The following is a 6,337-nucleotide window of genomic DNA, read 5'->3' on the forward strand; positions in this document are numbered from 1 at the left end:
AGATTACAAAAATAACTTAAAAGGCCGACCCACGACAAGGTCGGACCCAACGAAGGGAAGTACTCGACCACTCCACCCGAAGTCCGAGAAAAAGCCCGGATCCGAGAAAGAAGCCTTAAAACGGCAAAAACAATGATTTCGAAAACGCTTACTAAAAAGTTGCTATACAAAAACAACTAAAAAGTACGAGCGATAAAACGAAATCAAAAGGAAAAAACAAAGTTTCAAAGAAAAAGCGCTAGCTAAAAAGTTGTTATCCAAAAACAACTAAAAAAGCATAAAGCGGAGCAAAAAGTCAAAACGCGAACAAAACACTGCATAATAAGCTAAAAAGTTACTACAAGTAGCTAAAAGCGAAAAGGTGTCCAAAGCGTCCACAGAAACCCTCCAAAACAAAAGAGCCCACAGGCCGGGCAAAAAACCAAAGATAAAAGGATTACAGAGAATCAAGGTCCTTTCCGGACTCCACATTAACAGAAGGCTGCGGAGGAAACATAGAGATCGGGACAGCATCGACGGCACCGTCATCTCGGTTTAAAACCTCCACACCAGATCCATCCCCGGCCAAAGGTGAAGTCGGGTTCGCAACCAGAACTTTGGGGTCGGACACCGGAACCTCATCCTCGTTGGGAGCAGGAACAATCTTTCCCTTCACAACAACGTTATCCGTACTAAATAAGCTCAGATCCAGGTCAGGAGCAAGAACCCGGACCTGAGCCTTCAAATTTTCAAACATAGCATCCATACCCTTAGCCACATGACCTTCTAGCTCGTAAAAATCATCCTGAGCAGATTGTAATCTCTCCTTTGTCTCCACGAGCTCGGCATATGTCCGAGTATAATTCTCCGTCGCCGCCTTCGCCATCTCCTCAGAAGCTTTCGCTGCCGCCACAGCCGCGGTAGCTTTAGCTTTCTCCTTCTCCAGAGACGCCTCCAGCTCAGTAATCCTAGCAGCCTTCAGTTCACTAATCCTCTCGAACTCAGACTGAGTCTTCTCAAGTCGGGAGCTGGTCGCACCAAGGGGGGATTTCTTAAACTCCCGGGCAATAGCGGCATGAAGACTAGCCATCCGGACACAACTCCGCGCCATATACTGAAAATGATGCTCCATAGACACATCATCAGTAGAAATAAAGGTCTGAGGGAGAATGTGCTGTTCAATCCAACCAAGAGCATCAAAATCCTTGTCATTAAAACCCGCAAGCTCTTGAGAGGTCTTCTGTTTCTTGGGAAGAGGACCCGAGGACGAAGGCGGGGAAGAGTGACCGGGTCCAGAGGTCGGAGGATCTTGATTTATAGCTCGGAATTGGGGAGTCGGAATAGCCTTCGACCGAGTAGTGACACCCACGGGAATCTTCTTCGGAGAAGATCGGGCAGAAGCCTCAGCCTCAATATTCCGAGCAGCCACGGACTTCTTCGTCCGACGAAGGAACTTCATAGAATCCGTCTGAGAAGACATCTCTGCAAAATTAAAAGAAAAAGGATCACCAAAAACAGAAATTCCACCAAAACAAAAAAAAGCAAAAATACTCTCGGAGGGTCGGGAACTACCTAACTCGGAACGGAGAAGGCTTGGATCCCCCAACATTTTCTTCGTGTCCAAGTGAGGTGCCCGACCCCATAAACTGCTTACCACACCCACAAAGGCCTGCTCCACCTCATCTAGACTCTCAAGGGTATACTTAGTAGACACTACTTTCTCCTGCCAACAAAGAGGAAAAGAAGGCTCCCCACTCTCATCCAAAAAGAAAGGTCGGACGTCTCCAATAGCCCGGACCTTGAAATAGAAGTTCTTAAAATCATGAAAAGACTCATCATACAGAGTGCAAAACTTCCTTCCCTGGTTAGCCCTAAAAGAAACCCAAGATACCTTCCCTCCACCCGACCCTGGCTTTGTCAACACAAACAAGTAGGAAAAAAGAGAAATAGAGGGAGCAACGCCCAAGAACTGACACAAAAGTTGAAACAGCTTTAAAAACGCCCAAGAATTTGGATGGAGCTGCGTAGGAGCAAGATTACAAGACCATAACACCTCAGACTCCAGATCGGTGAAAGGAAGTCGGACACTCAGCTTAGAGAAAAAACAATCATAAGCATAAAAGAAGAGCTTCTCGGAACTATCTAGGGGTGGGAAGCACACTCTCTCCTCAGAATCCGGGGCTACTAGTTCATAATCCCTCTCAGACTCTCTATTTTCACATATGCTACAATGCCTACGGAACCTAGCTAAATACTCAGAATCTACCACAGAAGGGACTTTTAGAGGAAGAGGGTCTACCCAATCAAGACCACATGGAATTTTAGTCGACATCGCTTGAAGAACCTTTCGAGACATAAAATTCTTACCTACAAAGAAGAATACAACAACAAGCAAAAATCACATAAAGAAGACAGCGAAAACCCATTCAGCAAAGCAAGAAACAAAAACCCACGAAGTAAATGCGGCAACCCGGAACAAAACATACCAGAGAACAAAAAGAGCCCCCCCATATACAAACAACAAGCAATGGCGGCGCCTCTTTTCGGGGCAACCCAGGCATAAAGAAAAAGAAACAAACAAGAGCCACACAAAGAACAGAAGCACATGTACACAAGAAAAGAGAAACATGGGAACAAACCTGGAAGAAAGAAACGAGGACGACAAGCTCCGAAGCAAGGAGAACGACGGCACAGAGGAAATCCCAGAAAGACACACGGAGAGATTCGGGGAAGTAGAGCAAAGAGAAAGAAGAAGCAATGCTCGAAAAGGTAGTAGAAAAACAAAAACGCAGAAAAAGAAGAAAAGGGGCAAATAAATAAAGCCTTCACAAAACCCGAACGGAAATCGAGGAGAAACGGTAAAATACAATAAATGCAGGAACGGCCATTTTTGAAATTTTGAAAAACTACTATGCCCGAGCTCGACCTTCCAAAAAAGGACGAACTCGGGCAGGGGCACTGTTCATACCCTGACCGAGCTCCTCCAACTCGGAGAATCCATAAAAGGTCCGACCTCGTCCTAAGGCTCACGCCTCAAGGTCGGACCTCGGACAATAAAGCAAGGAAGGCCCATCAAAAGGAACGCAGCCCAAAGCCTAAAGGCCGGAAAGGCCTAGAAAAGGCGGTTCCACAAAGATAGAGATAAAACTCCCAAAAAGATAAGATAAGATAAGAATATCTTATCTAGGGAAGATCACGGCCAACTACTATAAATACACTGGAGCACCCAGGTATGGCATTCATTCACATTCTACACATATCTGCTTGGACCCATGCTAACTTAAGCATCGGAGTGTCATTGCAGGTACAACCACCAACCACTCTGCATATCAAGCTCGGGCCACTGACCCCCCACCTCGGGTCTCTCCAGACGACCGAGCTACACGTTTCAGGTAACCCTCGGAACAAAAATCAAGGAAGAAAAGCTTGTCAATGTACTCCAGAAGATTCGAACCCAAGGCATGAGGGAATGTTGCAGCGCTACTTTGCAAGAGAAATAAGCCAAAATTGGCTTGTTTCCACCACCAAGGATCGAACCAAGAGCACCCAAGGAGCAAGGCATTAGGTGCCACTTTGTTGCCAAGGAAAGTGACTAGCAATTGCTCTCCCTGGGTGTCGAAACCGTGACCCTCACTAAGGACAAGAAGCAAGCAAAGCTCTTGCCAAGAGCTTAGAGCTCTTGCAAAGAGCTTTACTTCCTTGTCACAATGAGAAACGCACGCAACACTCTGGAAGGAAGAGGACCAAGGCTCGGCTCTTGGTAACACCCGAGCTTTGCCTTGGGAACACTTCCATGGGCCAAAAATCCATCAAAAATCCAAATTAATTCATTTTTCACCAAATTTTAGAGCCCACCCATATTCTTAGATCCAAATTAGGAAGTGTATAAATAGGTGTTAGTGAGATGTAGAGAGGGGACTTTTGGAATTTTTATTTTAATTTGAGAATTTTTCATTTTTGAATTTTCATTTTTCTTTGAACTTTGAACTGAATTGGGAAGGAGAATTGAGTTCTCTTCCTCTGGGTATTCTTGTTTTCTTTTTCTGAAAAGCTTTGCTGAGTCTTGAAAGTGAAGAATTGAGGAAATTATGTCTCAATCTCACCTTGAGATCTCTTTGTTCATTTTACTGTATAATTCAAGAATTTGTGTTCTGTTTTACTGTTCTTTACTGCTTTTCATCTTCAATTCTCTTTCAATTGTCTTCTAAATTGGATCAAGGAAGGTAGTGAGATCTAGACTTGGTTTTCTAGTCTCTTGACCCCTGAGATCTACATTTTCATTTCTATTCATCTGCTGAGGCTTCTTCAAACCAATTTACCTTTCTGTTTGAGATCTATTTCAATTCAAGTTATCTTCTATTCTTCTGCTTATTGCAATTTATTTTTTCTTGTTTAAATTCTGAGATCCCAGCTCCCTAAGCCCTTTAATATTCAAGCAATTTACATTTCTTGCCCTCTAAGCTTCTGCAATTTACATTTCTTGTACTCTAAGTTTCTGTCATTTACTTTACTTGTTCTTTAAGATTCAACACTTTTACTTTCTGTTCTCTTTAATTTACTGCAATTCTCCTTTCTCCCTTTACAATTCATGCTATTAAGCTTCTGTCAATTACAAATCGCTCAAATCAACTCTTGTTTGCTTGACTAATTCAACCACTAAACTAAAACTGCCCAATCCTTCAATCTCTATGGGATCGATCTCACTCCCGTGAGTTATTATTACTTGTTGCGACCCGGTACACTTGCCGGTGAGTTTTGTGTTGGATCGTTTTCCACACATCATCCCGCAGCAAGTTTTTGGCACCATTGCCGGGGATCGACCGTGATTAACAACTATTAGTTGTTTGATTGCTTAGATTAGGTGTTTTAGTTTTAATTTTATTTAATTTTTATTTAAAAATTTTTGAAAAAAAATTTAATAGCATTAATATTTTTGGTAATTGCTGAAATTAAGTTTGGTGTTTCCTAGTTCAGGTTACCTCACTGGGAATTCTCTGCACTCTGACGTAGAGAGTTCCAATTTTTTTTCTTGTCTTCTATTTATTTATGCGCAGGAATAGAGACAAAGAACATCTCTTAGACTTTGATCCTGAACCTGAGAGGACTTTCAGGCGGCATTTACAACAAGCTAGAATTTGCAAGGCTGTAGAATTCACTATGGATCCTAACAATGCTGATAATGCCAATGTGAAAAATCCGAATGAAAATGAGCAACAAAGGAGAGTACTTGGCTCTTACTCTGCTCCTACTGTAGATCTTTATGGAAAAGGCATTGTGGTGCTTCCTATAGCTGCTAACAACTTTGAGTTGAAGCCACAACTGGTCACCCTGGTGCAACAAAACTGCCAGTATCATGGTCTTTCCCACGAAGACCCAAATCAGTTTATTTCTAGTTTTCTGCAGATTTATGATACTGTTAAGACAAATGGAGTGAACCCAGAGGTATATAAACTCATGCTCTTCCCGTTTGCTTTGAGGAATGGAGCAAAGCTATAGCTAGATTCCCAATCCAAGAAGAGTCTAGATACTTGGAACAAGGTTGTTACTGAGTTTCTCACTAAATTTTTCCCACCAAAGAAGTTGACTAAGCTTAGGATGGAGGTTCAGACCTTTAAGCAGAAGGATGGTGAAACTCTATATGAAGCTTGGGAGAGATACAAGCTACTGACTAGGCAATGTCCTCCGGACATGTTCTCCAAATGGACCTAACTAGACATCTTCTATGAAGGTTTGGGTGAAATGTCCAAGATGTGCTTCGATAATTCTGCAGGAGGTTCATTACACAAGAAGAAGACACCAGAGGAGATTATTAAGCTTATTGAATTGGTTTCTAGCAACCAATATTTATACTCATCTAACAGGAATCCTGTGAACTCTGAGGCTCCTCAGAAGACAGGTGTCATGGGAGTAGAAGCTCTTAATGCTATTCTTGCTCAGAACAAGCTTATGTCTCAGCAAATAAGTCTACTTACTCAACACATGGGTGGCATGCAAGTCTCAGCTATCAACACCTAAAATTCACCTCAAGAGGTCTCCTATGACATGGCAGGAAATTTAGTGCACAATGATAATTATGATTATGCTCAATCCTCTTCTGAACAGGTCAATTACATGGGGAGTGGTTCTAGAAATCCCAATAATGACCCCTATTCTCAAACATACAATCAAGGATAGAGAAATCAGCCAAAATTTGGGTGGAGAGACCAACTTCAGAGACCTCAGAATTTCAACAATAATTCTTAGGGCAGCTTCCAACAGAACAATTACAATAACCACCAATTTCAACCTCAGCAGCAACAACAGCCTCAGCAAGATAACTCTAAATCCAAGGAAGATTCTAAATAGGAGATAATGAGGA

The 6,337-nt window shown here is 42.5% G+C and overlaps 1 non-coding gene across 1 annotated transcript; it reads right to left on the bottom strand.

The window, feature by feature from the left end:
• Positions 1 to 5,565: 5,565 nt before the first annotated feature.
• Positions 5,566 to 5,672, bottom strand: LOC130953494 (small nucleolar RNA R71). Its single transcript, XR_009075664.1, has one exon. It is a non-coding gene; the product is annotated as a small nucleolar RNA R71 (small nucleolar RNA).
• Positions 5,673 to 6,337: the final 665 nt, after the last annotated feature.

The sequence above is a fragment of the Arachis stenosperma genome, chromosome 9 (assembly GCF_014773155.1).
Source record: "Arachis stenosperma cultivar V10309 chromosome 9, arast.V10309.gnm1.PFL2, whole genome shotgun sequence".
Lineage (NCBI taxonomy): Eukaryota > Viridiplantae > Streptophyta > Magnoliopsida > Fabales > Fabaceae > Arachis > Arachis stenosperma.